The following is a 16732-nucleotide window of genomic DNA, read 5'->3' as shown; positions in this document are numbered from 1 at the left end:
TTAATGGGTAGGAATTCGGTGGAAGTTTTTCAGCTTATGCATGCCCTCCTCCTCTCGTGTGCAGCTTAGAAATGGAAGACAGTTTCTCAACAAATTCTATTGTATTGAATCCTGAGTTGTAGGAAAGGTTTTGGTTTTAACCTATAAAGCCCTTAGCAGACTGGGACCAGCATATCTCCAGGACCGCCTCTCCCCATATGTGCCCCGGAGGATGCTCCAATCGGCTGACAAAAAACTGCTAGTGGTCCTTGGCCACAGGGAGGCTTGCCTGGCCTTGACCAGAGCCATGGCCTTTTCAGTCCTAGCACCAGTCTGGTGGAGCTCTCTGTCTGCCAAAACCCAGGCCCAGCAAGATGTATTATCTTTTCACCAGGCTTTCAAGACAAAGATGTTCTGCCAGGTATATGGATGAGGCTGGGCATGAACCTTCTGATCCATCTCCTATTGGGGTGAGGGTTGTGTAATCCCCACCCTGACTTTTTCCATTGCTTGGACCATTGTTGCCCCTCCATCGCCCACCCCATAGAATGTTTAATTGGAGGTTGGAAATATGAGCTGCCTCCTAGATCTGTTTTAGAACTCTTATTACTGAACTGTCTAATTATGGTTTTAATGTGAATTTTATTGAAAATTTACTATTGATGTCATCTGCCCTGAACCCATTTGCAGGGAGGGTAGATTATAAATGTAATAAATCAATATTTTGTGGTGATGACAAACTCTGATTTGCATACCAGAAGTCTCCCATTTCCAATCCATAGGGGAGGGTGCACATGGGAGCAGGCCCCTAAGGACTTCCAAGGCTTTTTCTTATTTTTATTTTTTTAAAAAACATGGTTTGTTGTTATAGCTGAAAGCAACCATAACTTCCCCCCAAGGGTGATCTTAGCCCATGAGGAACCAGAGCAGCTGCCCCAGGCCCCAATGTTGGGTGGGGGCTCTCAACAGTCCACAAACCCACCCTCCTCTCAATGAAGAGCAGCCTTGGGCAGTTGCTGCCACTCTTACCCATCACGTCAGAGACTTGGGTCTTCCACACAGATACGAGATTCTATGCTTGCAAAGCAGGCCAAGTGTGAGATCTGTGCAGCCTTGGGAAATGCATAAAAGAATAATACTTTTGCAAACTAAAACAATATCTTCAGGGGGTATTATTTTACTAGAGGTTGTCAAAATTTCAGCTGAGCCACAACAGTTTTTCTAGAACTAACTAACAACAACAACATTCATTTATATACTGCCCTTCAGGACAACTTAATGCCTGCTCAGAGCTGTTTACAAAGTATGTTGTTATTATCCTGACAACAATCACCCTGTGAGGTGGGTGGGGCTGAGAGAGCTGTGACTGATCCAGGGTCACCCCGCTATCTTCAAGCGGAGGAGTGTGGAATCAAACCTGTCTCTCTCCAGATTAGAGTCCTGCGGCTCTTAACCACTACACCAAACTGGCTCTTACAGCTGTAAGTACTGTAAGAATTCAATCTTTAAAGTACTCTTCAACTAAAAAACAACCTAAAAAGGTAAAGGTAGTCCCCTGTGGAAGCACCAAGTCATTACTGACCCATGGGAGGACGTCACATCACGACGTTTTCTTGGCAGACTTTTTGTTACGGGGTGGTTTGCCATTGCCTTCCCCAGTCATCTACACTTTACCCCCAGGAAACTGGGTACTCATTTTACCAACCTCAGAAGGATGGCAGGCTGAGTCAACCCTGAGCCGGCTACCTGAACTTGGCTTCTGCCAGGATCGAACTCAGGTCGTGAGTGGAGCTTGGACTGCAGCACTGCAGCTTACAACTCTGCGCCACGGGGCTCCATCTGCGCCACAACAGAATTTGAGATTTCCATTCCATCAATCTCATGAATGTTATCATTCCTCTGAGATACTGAACTAACATCTCTGCCAAGTTGCCAGGAGGAAGAAAAGCAATGTGGGATTTTTATAGAAGGACACAGGAAATGGCACATCTGAATAAGCAATCAGCCAGGGGTGAATTTCAGCTCCTCCAGCCAGGGCTTGAGTTGATCATGTGACTGCCAGCGACACTGGCTGAGCTCTGCTCAGATCAGCTTCTGGCTCTCAGTTGCATCCACAGTCAAGTGCCAAACTCTGATCTGTGCTGAGTTCAGCATGAGCTGTCAGGCTTAACATGACTGCGTGTGCCCATGGCCAAACGCCTGGCCATGCGATCCTGTGCAGAGTTACTGCCATCCAAGTCCATTGAGATCAGTGGGCTTAGACTGGAGTAACTCTGCATAGGATTTCACTGTAAAATACCCATTTTGATAAGTACTGATGGGATTTCCACAACTGGCAGATTATAAGTGGGAGGCATTGGAAGGAAAGCCATTCTGTATATATTTCTATTCTCAGTTGAGTTGATTCTAATGGTGATACCCATCGATTTCAAGTGTTTAGCATTTGCATTCTTGTACTGATGTCCATGAGCTTCCTAGTCTAGAGTAATTTGACTGTTTCTGGCTGTTAAAGGAGGCACAGAAACTCACTGCCCTGGAATGTGTAGGACATCCATCTTAGGTTGCTTCCAGACTGCAGTTTATCTTTACCTTTGCTTACAAATTGGAGTGCTTTGTTTGGGGGGGGGTGATGTATCCACATGCGGTCCTCTTTCCAGATTTTCCCCATTCTCAGTATACACTTTCTCAAATCTTTTACTGTGACTTTTTTGGAAAGAACTGCTCAAGCACATTTGAATTTTCTTTATTTAAACTATAAACTGTACACCATAAACAATAAACATAGAGAATAAGAAAAAACACACAGTAGAGGTGTTCAATGTATTGTCGAAGGTTTTCATGGCCGGAGAACGATGGTTGTTGTGGGTTTTCCGGGCTGTATTGCCGTGGTCTTGGCCAAGACCACGGCAGTACAGCCCGGAAAACCCACAACAACCAAAAAACACACAGTTCTAAACATGACACACTAACAATGCATGTATCTAGTGCATTTTCAAAGTCCATCTGCATGGGTGTCACCAGCCACATTACAACCAGCATTTCCCCCCCGAAATGCTTTCTGAAGGCTTTTAAACCAATTTTTTAAAGACATCCATGAAAAAATTGTGGCCGTGAGAGTCAGAGGGCAGGACAGTGTGCAGAAAACTTTCATGTGGAAGCTCTGCTGTCAACGTGCATACCTCAAGTTTTGCATGAGCAACATAGAAAATCCTCAGTGCAGAAGCACAGGACAGTATTTTTAATGACCAGGTACAATTACTCATAGACAATGTCAAAGATTCTTCGAGTAAAGGCATTAAAAGGTTCAAATCAAGCTAGCTTCTATACATACATGGATATTAGTACAAGCCAACCCTATAATTTTACATGATCAGACCAATAAAGATTCTTTTTCATTCCCCTGTGTGGGCAGGAGTCTGTCTCTGGACACTGTTGCTATAAGAGAACAACAGGGATAGTAAATGCTAAAAGAATTCCCTGATGGAGTTTCCTTATATTAAAGAGTCTAGACTTGTAGAGCCAGTGTGGTATAGTGGTTGGACTAGGATCTGGAAGACCCAGGTTCAAATCCGCACTCTGACATGGAAGCTTGCTGTGTGACTTTGGGGGCACTCACTCTCAGCCAAACCTACCTCACAAGGTTGTTGTGAGAATAAAAATGGAGAGATGGGAGAATACTGTAAAACACCAGGTCCCCATTGTGTAGAAATGTGGGGTATGCATGAAATAAAGAATAGAGTTTATAATTTCAAAGGGGGGGACTCCCTTTGGGGGAACATGGAAATATGGAAATGAAAATATGGAAATGATAAAAGTTTTGCTAGGGAGCGTAACTTTGCATTTAAGAAGCCCCTCTTCAAATGGTTTCCAGACCACATGAGATTTAGGAACTCAGAGGGAGGTAACACATTTCCTGGGAACTATACTGAGAGTGCATTTCATAATGTACATATAATATCAAGAAAGGGCTTTTTAATCAGAGGCACCAGTGAGTTTTCCAACACTTTCCACAGAATAGCATTCTGCTTGTCCTCTTAAGAGTGGACCCATTCTTAAAACTGAGATTTTTCTTCACTTGATCTGCAAGATTCTTGCCAAAGAATTGTGCTTGTTTTGTTTCTTAGTAAAAACAGAACAAGTTAAATAAGTTACGTTTCTCTAAAGGGAATTAGTACTACTTACCACAGTTGGTAAACTGATGGGGCTATCATTTATCCCCTGCTAGGTGAAAGAAGTTTTGTATGGCTGTCTTTGGCACATGCTGTGAGGTGTATTACAAAAAAAAAATCAGCAGTTTACTTTGAGCTCATTTCTACCCTTGAAGATTAACTGAAATGCAGGCAACTGCTGTTTGGCTGTAAAAAAAAAACCAATTTACTCTGTGACTGCAAATTCACAAGGTCTTATTTCTTTGCTTTTCTGCTGTCATTACTAGACATTTCCAAGACTAATGAATTAAATTCACTCTTCAAGTGATACATAGAATTATTACAAGGAATTTATTGACACATCTTTCCTCTTATTTGTTTATACTGAGTTATAATAATAATAACATTTGATTTATATACCACCCTTCAGGATAACTTAATGCCCACTCAGAGCAGTTTACAAAGTATGTTATTATCATCCCCACAACAAACACCCTGTGAAGTGTGTGGGGCTGAGAGAGCTCCAGAGAAATGTGACTAGCCCATGGTCACTCAGCTGGCTTCAAGTAGAGGAGTAGGGAATCAAACCCGACTCTCCAGATTAGAGTCCCACGCTCTTAACCACTACACCAAACTGGCTGTAGTTCTACTACTATATCTATTTGTAGAAGGATCCCAGATGCAACCATATCCAGACCATACTACAAAGTGATGTTATTCCTGCCTCTGTTTTTTCTTGCTGGCACTCCTCCTGGAATTAATTGCCTCCTTTTGACCAGGCTAGGTCCCGCATCCAATTTAACCATGTAATGGTACTAAAAAGCCCTTGCTCATGTAAGAACATATGGCCACTGCCATGCTGAAAGGGTTCATGTCTCCACGTACTGATCGATACATGTGGCATACCCACCTGGCAGCATAGGACCAATTTCTTCGGAAGATCTGTAGTATAAACACTGGGCATTGAGTAAGGGCCGTATAAACATGACATTGGCCACATGGTGTTGTGTAGAATCATAAACAGAAATCAGGAGTTTTGTAAGATATGGCCATATCCTTTGAGCATCTGAAAAGCGCCATAATGAATGTGTGGGTTTTATATTTTGTTTAATTTATATTCTGCTTTCCTCCCCAGTGGGGTTTCTGATAAAAAAGCCAGGTCTCCCTTTCTCCCAAGATATTCTTTGCAACTCTAGGCTATAATATTCACATCAAGAGCCCTTCTGGGCATGCTGAGAGAGAGTGTGATGTAGTAGTTAGAGTGTCAGACTAGGATCTAGGAAACAGCAGGTTCAAATCGTCTTTTGCCGTGGAAGCTTTCTGGGTGATCATGGGACTGTCACACATTCTTAGTCTAATCTATCTCACAGGAATACTGTGGAGGAGAGGAGAACAACATAATTCACATTGGGTCACAGTTCGGGAGAAGGCTGGGGTATAAATAAAGGAGATAAATAAGTACTTGCAAGCAAAAGAGAAACAAGCTTAACCAGATCTTACTCAGTTGCTGCCCATCAGCTAGAAGATACATGGAAAAGAACCTGATTACTTTCCTTTGTAGCATATTAAAGCAATTCTCAGCCAGCCTCACTTTTAAAGCAACAGTTCCAGGGGCACAGCAGGTATTCGCTGCAGCAAAGATCTGCAGGAGCCTTACGGCACTTCAAAGATTACCAAGCTCTGATTGTAGCCTACTCATTGGGCTCTGGTCCATGAGCACATTTGCTAGAATAAAAACTTGTTCGAGTGCCACAAGGTTCTTGTTTATTCTCACTTCAAGCTGAAGATTTTGCTACAAGGTGGTGCTTTGATTTCAATCAGTCCCTTGGAAGGGCTGCTGTTTCTAGCTGCCTCCAATCTGCTGTTTGGAACAAGTCCACTAATTACAATAGGCAGCATTTTGTAGCATTATGTGCCATCCTAAAAAGGTATTGCTTTTTTATAAACAAGTTGGGTTTTAAAATACAATTGGCTGTTGTTAAAAGGTGTTTTACTTACCATCCAAGTATATTGCAGGTCACAGAGCAGTGCAAAGCACTTTATGTGCATAACCTAGAGGAAAGACTTCTTTTTAAAGCTACAGTAATTCTTTTCAGATAAGCAATAAGCATCTTTTGTGTTAACCATATTTTAGAATCCAAACCATGACTTAGATTCCATTTAAAATTTCTACAGATGCAAGAGTATCCCCACCCCTTCCCTCTTGCTGCAGCTCAAAGTCCCTCCTGAAGTGCTGTGCTTAAGCACAGGAGAACCCCAGGAATAGCTCGGGGTGGGGGGAGGTCAAATACACCCCCCCTTAGGCAGGATCCATCATAATTTGAGCTTCCATCACTGCAAGTATAAGTGGAGTCACACCTTTCTGAGCCCATTGATTTCAGTGGGCTTAAAATGGCGTGACTCTACTTAGGATTGCACTGCAGCTGTACAGTGAGGAAACTGATTTTTCAGTCGGCCTGTTTGCTTTTATTTTGGGTTTTTACAGATTGGTAAGTTCCCTCCCATCTCAGTGGCATAGCAACAGCCCCTGGTGGTAGAGCAGTGACTATAACTATGATTTGTTAGTTTAGACATGGGGGGGGGGGAACACTATGGTTAGTACAAACTAGGGTTTACAAATCCGCTGCAAACCACGGTTTCGGGTTCTGATTGGCTAACAGATTGCATACCATAGTTTGTCACCTTGGACATCATGGCAAACTTTCATTGAGCTTCCATAACTATGGTTTAGCTTGGTATCTAAACTGAGCCAGTATCCTTCAGTCTGTCTGGTTTTCTCAATGTGATTGCAATCTCTGCTACTAATTGTGATAGAAAGAAGTCTCCACAGAACAGCAGTTAGCTGCCAAGAGCAACACATACTTTTGTTATTGACCAAGGAGAAACTTGAAGCATCACCTAATTAAGAGTTTTTCATACACATTTTCAAAAAAATTAAACAGGGCTTCTGGAATGTTTATTTAATGAGAAAAAGCCTAGACGGACTTCTGATTAACTTCTGATTTGAATCCAACTTTTTACCTCTGGGAAATGCTATAGAATTTATTTAATGTGAAACAAACCTTTGATGGATGATTGGCCGTTTTTGGAATTAGGCTGATCATAATTTTTAGAAAGAAAACAATAGTCCTCTAGCAACATTAAAACAATAGCAAGGCGTAAGATAATGAATGCAAATTAGAGCATGCAGATCAAAGACAGATTTTTTCCCCTAACCCAAGAGAAAAGAGGATATCAGAGTTTAAATCTGACAAGCTTAAAATTGATTAAAATGTATTGGGGGAAAACAGATGAATATGTATACTTCATGGTTTATAATTTCTATTTACTTGCTTTCCACATATGGCTTTATGGAGGAAGATTTGCACCATTTGTAAATACAGCAGCCTGGGCTGTTGCTGGTGGTACTTTATTATGGCAAATGGAAAACTGATCTGTTGCATCATGACAGTCTCTAGGAGTTAATAGATGGTTTAGATGACAAATGCTTAATGCAGCTGCGAACACTGACTTCCAGAATATGTGCCATGGAGCAAGCTTAAAGGAACAGCACATTATTAGGGTAAAACTGTTCTTGAGGTATACCACTCCAGGAAAAGAGATTGTGCAATGGAATGTTCCGCAGCATATACGGGCAGCGTACAATCATGCCGCCTCACTTCTCTGAGTAGCTTTTGACTTGGCATGCTAGTCTTCTGTGTTCCCAAAGAGAAAATCAATTATGCAACCCCCAGCTTGAATTCTGAAGTGGTACAGTTGAAGAACATGAACTGCTGTTTTCGTCACATGCCCTGCAAATCATCAAAGGGTTATCATCATCACATGTGTCTGGAGAGAGACTGTTGCCATTGGAGCAGAGCTTTTACTAGCTTGGGAAATGGGCAATGTCATGTGGATGCTCCAATTAGGAAGCCAAGGCTGAGAAAAAAGGTGTGGATTCAGCCTAAAAGTGAACATGCCAAGGAAGTGAATGTATCTGTTCGTGATTTCTCCAAGTGGTGAGAAGTGCATAGGGCAGCATTTATGGAGTTGGGAGGGGGGGGTGCGTGTTGCAAAAAAAGCATTAGATGCTTTCTATGCTTTTGTAACCCTGTTTCAATACAAAGTTCAGCTTGAACTTCTCAGCTGCCTCACTGTTTAGGTACATTCAACCTCCAAAGCAATTGCTTTTTACACAGGCAGCCTGCAGACCATTAGCTCCCACTGCGAGGGAATCTCAGTGGATCATCTCTGAACATTTGCAAGCAATCAACTTTGCAAAGGACAGGTTGTCAACAGCCAGTTACAATCAGCTTCACTCACTGTAGCATTAAAACCGCTGCTGTTTTTCAGAGGCAACATGTTGTCCCAGTTGAAGGATGCAGCAGTTAGAAGGTGAAGGGAAAGTTAGCTAGGCATCTCCATCCAGAACTTGGGGAAAATATAAACAGCAGAGCTTGGAGGTACCTAAAAGCAGGATGTGGGATTCTGAACCTTGCCATAGTTGTGTGCAAAATGCCCAGTGACTATATCAGGAAATTTATTTTCAATATTTATACCTGGGCAGAGACCCAAAATTGCTTACAACATTATTCTGTTCTCCTCCATTTTATTGTCACAAACACCATCATTCTGTGAGATAGATTAGGATGAGAGAGAGTCACTTTCCCAAGGTCACCCGGTCAGCTTCTGTGACAAGAGTGGGGAGCCAAGCCTGGGTATCCCAGATCCTGTTCCGACACTCCAACCACTATACCATGATGAAATGTGGGTTCAGCATGAAGCCCATTGCTGCCCACATTGAAAGAAAACCACATTCCTCTTATGACAGAATTGTGCTATACAGCATTGTGGGTGGAACTTGCTGACGAACATGTTTGTAGTTACATGGGCAGATATAACTCTGGTTACCCTGGGAGAAGCTCCATCTACGGGTGTGCGCTTCAGGTTTCTGATTCGGGTTTTTGACCCAAATCAGGCCCAATTTGGAATGATTTGGCATTTCTGAATCGGCCCCAGCATTGCTGAGCTGATTCAGAAATACCAAAGCAAAGCTTTCCAAAGCATTTCAGAATGCTTCGGAAAGCTTTGAGGAGAGTGGCAGCAGCCGCAGCACTTTTCTTGCTTCAAGCTTTCCAAAGCAGTTTAAATACCCAAAGTGGTTTAAATACCCAAATCCCAAAGCAGCTTGCCCCTTCGGGATTTGGGTTTTTCTGAATCTTTTTCCTGCTTCAGTAAACCCAAAGCAGGAAAACCTGAATCTTTTGGGGGTGCACACCCCTAGCTCCATCCATATTACATCACAACAAGGAGTTCTACAATTGGGTGCAACTTCTGTGTTATCTGGTGCTCTTCCCCTGATTCTTCATCTCCCCGCCATAAGTGATTTAGGCCATATTGTCAGTGAGGTTGGGTCACCAATTTTTGACCCCATGAATATGTGACATGGTTAATTAAAGTAGAAATCTGTGAGGACAGGTGACCTAATCTTCCTTACTTTTTTGTTGGGTTCTTCATGCCCGCTATCTTCATTTCCTCTTTCTCTTTTTTACACAATGAGTCGTTAAAATGTGGAATTCGCTGCCAGAGGATGTAAGTGATGTCAACAGGTATAGACTGCCTTAAAGGGGAATTAGACAGATTCATGGACTTCTGCCAGGATGCAATATCAGGGGAAGATCTCAGCCTCTATACCCTATTATTGGCCCTCCAGAGTGACTGGTTGGCCACTGTGTGAGATAGGATGCTCGACTAGATGGACCGTTAGTCTAATCCAACAGGGCTCTTCTTACGTTCTTATTTTATGTTCTTGAAATTTCATGCCTCTTGAAGTGGAAAGCCTCCCAGCTTTATGTTGTGGTGGCCTTACCACCAACCTCTATCGCAGTTTACTAAGAAGTAAATCCCATTGCACCAAATAGGATTCACTTCAAAGTAGATCTGTAGGTTTGCAGGCCTAATCCAGCAAGAAGATAAACCACTTTCAGTATTTCTTTGGCCACTCCTTTTTCTTTGGAAATAGATTTATACAGAGATACACATATTGTGTTTATCGCTGCATTATTATTAATTCTTGTTAAGCGTGTTTACCTGACCAAACAAGAACAGTAGTAATAACTAACAAGATAATGTGTTTCTGCATCTAACAAGGTCTAATTACTACCGCCTGGAGTTTTGGCAATGGTAATTAACTTTTGGAAATTCAGGGTAGTTGTTATTTCTTGTAGGGGTAGGAATTAGTACAGTTATTATATGGAGATCAAAAAAACCCTCTTTAATAGGAAATAATGGACTTTTTTGTTAGGTACTTTCCATCTTAATGCCACAGTCCACCACTTGTGAAAACTGTACTATAATTAGTAGGGTCAGACTACAGTGTTAGAGAACGCTTTTTTCTGAGTGTATTAATTCTGTATTGAATTTTTTTAATCAGACAGTGCAGGGATAGGGATAATTCTAGCTTTTTCCCTCCCAAGCAAGGCTCATGAATCATCTAATACAGGAGATCAACGCAGGATTAGTTGTTTTAGCAGAATTGTTTAAATCCCAGAAGAGCTGCCGTTAGAATTTTCAGCTGATCTGCATTTGCTTTTGACCAAGCAAAGAGGGAGGGCTGTCACGCAGTGGTAGAACGCCTGCTGTGCATGCAGAAGGTTTCAGGTTCGATCCATAGTTTCTCCAGTGAAAAGGCTCAGGTAATAGGTAATATGAAAGCCTTCTTCCTGAGACCATGGAGAGAGTCACTGCCAGAGTAGATAATATTAACCTTCACAGACACACTGGTCTGACTCAGGATAAGGTAGCTTAATGAGTTGAGGTACACACTATCCTACATTCCAAAATGTAATGATGATTCTGGAATTCCACTGAAGAAAACTGAACGGGGCACAGAATGAAACAGTCAAGGGAGCTTCACGATACAAGACTAAACAGAATGACACCTTCTAAGTCCTTTGAAGTCAGAATCCACAAGGGTGTTCATCATATGGACTGTGGACACTAGACAAGATCCAAGGCACTTTACCCTAAAAGAGTCAGATATCCAAGAATGTGGACTAATTTTTAATGGAAATTTCTGTATTTTAGGATTATAAAAAAGAAGTTTGAAAGCTTGGTGGGCAGTCTCATCAAACCAGAGAACTTCTAATTGCTTCTTTTCTTCTCTTGTTTATAAGCTGATGTAATGATTTTAAGATTGTGGCTTTCCAATGTGAAACATTTCAGAGTTAGCTATATGTAGTCAATCTTCATAAGCTCAGCTTACCTGACAGTGTGGTGTGAACAATTCCCATATAATTAAAAGGCTTAGCGAGCACACAGATGAAACAGCATGGCTTCTGCTCAGAAACTACACCGAGGATGCTGGTAATACAAGAGATGGTCTCTTATTTATGAAGCCTGTATCTGTCGAATCATTTGACTTAAATACCTATATTGGTAGGCGCTAGTATTTGAATTTAAAAGAACAGTGACAACTCTAAGTTCAAGAACAGCCAAACTGGAGAGCGAATTTTTCATCTCATTTGTGAAGCATCTCCCTGTTAGGTGGTTCTTTATTTGCTTAACATATATATTTGTTTTTCCTCTTTCCGGTATTTGCCTAGTATTGATCCATCTACATTATATACAAGTTTCTTTGAAGGGATAACCTGTCCTGAATGGCTGGCCCTTGCCGCACACTATCTGGCCAATTACTTTTTAAAAGTACATAATTTCTTAATGAACAGCAGATGTGCCAACCTTCTTTCTCAGCATGCTGATCTATAGCCCTAAGGTAAAGATACCTAAGGCCCTTAAGCAGGGTCTAATTGAGGCTTTTTTAGTAGTATTTTCAGAAGGGAAACAATTAGAACAGCAAAAGCCCTCTGTTTGTCCATAAGGTTCTTTCAGACACTTGAATGAGGGATTTTCCTTAGCATCCTGCTCACACTTGAAAGAATCTAGCACCAATAATATTCTATTCCATCCCGTGTTAATGGAGCGAGACTCTACTGTGGGGTGTTGTTTGGGGTGGAGGGTAGAATAGGCCTCCACTGCTTTTGGAAAGAGTATTGCCCGAGAGAGAGAATGTACAGATGACAAAGCAATAATATTTTGAATGTGTTAAAGAGCCACAAAACGGAGGTAGATTGCTATGGGGAAAGCAATGCTTCATTAATGCATGAACTGTACGAACCAGGATTGCCCGTATTCCCTATGGTGCTTTCAGACATCACAACTGCAGTTAGTTTCAACTACATTCAGAGAACTGTGGTTAACTCAGCAAACAAAACTAACCCAAGCCAGTTCAGAAGTCCCAGCTCCTCTGCTGCTTGCCTCTTTTCCACCATCATGCGTGGTATGTTGTCCATCACTGTGTCAGGAACCCACTTCCCTCTGGCCAACCACAGTTGGCAATTAGACAAGTTTCCCAAAGCCCTTCATCACAATGGCATGCCTCATTGTGTTGAGTTCCTGGCAAAGTCTTGCCAGTTCTGAAGCTCTCCCCAAAGTTCTAGAAGTGCCTCGAATTTTAGCTCTCACATCCCAGCCACCAGGAAGCGGTAGGAAGAAATCACATTTGCTAACTTTGTGCAGGAAAGTTTTGGTTGCCAGTTAGCACCGTGTAGAGTGTAGCCTGGAGGCATTATTGCATGTAATTCAGATTTCCTTCATTATAGGGAATTTAATTTTCTTTTCCAAGCAGTTTGTTGGCCTCAGGCAAGCCTGTCACTCATTCTTTCATAGTTATGGGGGAGTAAATGCAACAATGTGGAAAGGCGTAAGAGCAGATTTCCAGGCAAATGTCTTTCTGCGAGCTTGTTATGATAGTGAGATCTGTAGATCTCACTAGGCATCCCATATGTGGCTTGAGGACTTTTGCCTAAGTGAAGGCTGAATCTTCACAGAGCGGCAGATCAGTTAATAGCACAAGATCAATAGCCTTGGTACCACTGCACTCCCACACTAAAAGGGGCAAGATACATGTTATACACAAACACATGTAACAGAGCCTTGACCGGTTTGTCTTGTTTTAAGAAAAACAGCCTTGGAAGGGACTCTTTGGGGCAGACATATTTACTTACCTGCCTGCTGTTGTAGCATAATGGTTAAGTGGTTGGACTGCCAATCAACACTCTGTTAGGTCGACACCCACGACTGCGATGAGCTCTGCAGGTGGCCTTGGGTAAGCCAGTCCTCTCAGCCCCAGCTCCCCAGCTGAATTGTGTGGATAATAATAACACTGAATTTGTTCACTGTTCTGAATGGGCCCTAATTTTTCAAGAAGAGTGGTATGTAAGCACACTGTTGTTGTTGTTCCCTGTCTTTCTCCTCAGTGGGAACCCAACGTGGCTAATGTCATTCTCCTCCATTTTGTTTGCACAACAACCCTGTGAAGTAGGTAAGAATGTGTGACTGGCCCAAGGTCACTAAGTGAGCTTCTATGGCATCGTGGGGATTTGAACTTGGGCCTCCCAGATCCTAGTCCAACACTCTAACCATGAGTGATTAACCTTCCCCCCCCCCCCGCCACCATTTCTATGTTCCAAATTGCTCTCCTCTCTCCGCAGCTTTCTGTGCAGGTATGATGGGAGCTGCTTAGCATGGGGCAGTGTTGTGCATCAAAAGGGTAGGCAGGGAAAGAGTTAAATGCCCAGTATCCCCAGAGCTACTTTCCCCCCTCCTGCAGCTGCCATTGTGCATTGGCATGACATGTCTGATTGGCCCCTTCACATACACACACCACACACGAGTACACATAATAAAACAGAAATCTAGTGGCAAATTAAAGACTAGCAAAATTTATTACAGAATAAAATTTAATGAGTCATTGCTCTGAAGAAGTGAGGTCTGACTCACAAAAGCTTATCTATATTATATATATATAAAAGAGCAAGCGTATTCAAGACAACTCACTTCCTACCCTGGTGCATCTCCAGAGGGCACTGCTGTGGTGGAAAACCCAGGCCAGGATAAGGAGCGGAGCAAGTGGCAATGCCCACCCTTCACCTGGCAGGGATCAGGAGCAGAGCAGGAGGCAATGCCCTTCCCCGCCTTCACCCAGCCAGGATCAGTCACAGAACAAGTGGCAATGCGCACAACCGCCTTCACCTAGTCAAGATCAGGAGTGGAGCAGGTGGCAATTTCCACCCCCACCCCCTGCCTTCATCCAGCTGGGATCAGGAGTGCAGCTGGCAGCAATGCCCACCCCTCCTTCACCCGGCCAGGATCAGATGTGGAGCAGGCAGCAATGCCTGGCCTCCGCCTTCACCCGGCAGGGATCAGAAGCGGAGCAGGTGGCAATGCCCGTCCATCGCCTTCACTTGACAGGGATCTGGAGCAGAGCAGGAGGCAATACCCACTTCCTGCCTTTACCCAGCAGGGATCAGGCGTGGAACAAGTGGCAATACCTTCCCTCCCCTTCCCTTTCTACAGCCCGTTGTATTTTTCCCACAATGGGCTTTGATGCTAGTGCTGATATAAACTTTGTTAATTCTTAAGGTGCAAACTAGAGATGGGCACGATCCAAAAAAAATTAACGATCCAGCTGATCGTGGATCGGCGCCAGCGACGATCCCGAATTAACGATCCACACCAAGCATCTCCCGTTCCCGATCTGTGGATTGTGGATCGTGGAGGCCAAAGCGGGCCACGCTGCTATTCCCAGCTATGTGGGAAGGTGGGTGGTGGTGGCCGCCGCCAGGCCTGGCGGGCACGGGGAGGCTGCGACGAGCCGCCTCGCCTTAGGTCCCATTCAGCAACACAGGAGGTCTGTGTTTGGCCGTCAGAGCTGCCTATCAGGGTTTGCAGGGATGAGATTGGAGTGCCCATGGCACTCAGAACACCCCCTTCCCCCTCCCTCCCCTGGGTGACTTCTCCCAACTTGTGACTGCTTTGCTGCTCCGTGGTTGGAAGGAAGCCCTGCTGATAAGGAAAGCTGGGCTTCCATTCGGGTTTCCAGGGCGACAGAAGGAGGGCAAACACAGCTCAGGCATTCCCCTGGCTCCGTTGCCAGGGGAATAGATTGCTGGCGCCTGAGTGTCTGGATCCCCGATCCGAGCTCGAACACCCCAATCCAGGCCTCTCCCGATCGCTGGATCATTGGCCGTAGCCGATCATGATCCACCAGCTCATGATCGCGCAATCGCCATTATCGTGGGGGGGGGTTCGATCGTAATGCGGATCATGCCCATCTCTAGTGCAAACTGACTTCTGTTTTATTGTGCTCCAGCAGACTATCATGGCTACACCCTATGGAATTGTTACATGTACACATGTGGATGCCTTTTATTGAAGCAGACCATTGGTCTATCCAAGTCAGTAATGTCTCTTCTGATTGGCAGCATCTCTCTTAAGTCTTGCTGAGAAATATATTACATCACCGACTATCTGATCCATTTATTTGGAGATGCCAGGGGTTGAACCTGGGCCCCTCTGCAGGCCAAGGAGATGCTGTACAACTGAGCCAAGGCTCCAACCCCTGTGCTTCTGTATTGACCAATACAGCTAAAGAATATTTTAGCGAGAAGAAATCATCTCAGCTTTTAGAAGCGTTCTGTCTGGTAACAACTTTGTGTAATAGTCAGAGTGTCAGACTTAAATATCAGCAGGATTTGAGTCCAGTGACACCTTAGAGATCTGTAAAATTTTCAGGGGATTTGTTTTTGAGAGTCAAAGCTTCCTTCTTCATAGCTACCCACCTGGAACTAGAAGATGAGAGACTCGAGGTCAAATCTGCAGCCTTCAGTGAGATTTCTTGGGTGACCTTGGACCAGTCACTCTCTCATATCCTAACCTAAATCACAGAATTGTTGTGAGGATACAAATGAGAATGGAATCCTTTTGGCAAAAGGATGGGATAAAAATACAAATAAAGAGTATGTCAATCCATACCACCCTTTCTCGGTGAACTTGTACTGGTTCCTTCTTAATACTATAAACCATTACTGTACTTAAAGGGCAGGATCATTCTGTACTGAGTCTAAGGTTTATTTGTTGGTCTTGGGCTGGAGTGGTGGGTGTGGTAGCCCACTGCTAAAATAATGCAGCTCCATCTCTGACACATTCCCATCTGCGAGAAATGAGGACTTATCTGGAAATCCTTATAGTCCAGGCATTTCCTTGAACAAGAAACTGGAACAGAAGAAGAGCTCTGACGTATCAAATGAGTGGTCCTTCTGGTGCAACGTCATGTGGCCAAACACAGTGGCAAGCCAGTTGCCGTGGAGGGCCAGTGATGGGAGCATGACTAAGATCTTCTCCTGATGTTGCCTCCTAGCACAGATATTTAGAGATTTGCTGCCTCTAAACATGGAGCTTTTAGTCACTGTGGCTAAATGTAATTAGTGGACCCATCTAACCCCCTTTGGACACCATCAGGAAGATGGCACAGAGAGCATCTCTCAGCCCAGCACTCCGTCAAAGATCAGAAGTTCTGTGGTGGTTGTGGGGAGTTTGAGACAGGCTTTCCTATGATAATCCACCCTGATAGCTCTCTGAGAAGTGCCGGGATCTTCTCTCATGCTCTGTGTGAACAGCGGTGAAAGGGACCAGGGGACATGACAGCCAAGCTGCCTTTGTGTCTGTGGCGACAAGTTGGAGTTTAAATGTGGCTTAGCAAGACAACTGAATGCATCCACGTTCCT

The 16732-nt window shown here is 43.7% G+C and overlaps 1 protein-coding gene across 2 annotated transcripts in view; it reads left to right on the top strand.

Annotated features, from left to right (window-relative positions):
- Positions 1 to 16732, top strand: part of LRRC20 (leucine rich repeat containing 20) — a 142357-nt gene that overhangs the window by 121959 nt on the left and 3666 nt on the right. The window lies entirely within an intron of this gene.

The sequence above is a fragment of the Eublepharis macularius genome, chromosome 6, assembly GCF_028583425.1.
Source record: "Eublepharis macularius isolate TG4126 chromosome 6, MPM_Emac_v1.0, whole genome shotgun sequence".
Classification (NCBI taxonomy): Eukaryota; Metazoa; Chordata; class Lepidosauria; order Squamata; family Eublepharidae; genus Eublepharis; species Eublepharis macularius.
This window is presented reverse-complemented; position numbering and strand designations above follow the sequence as displayed.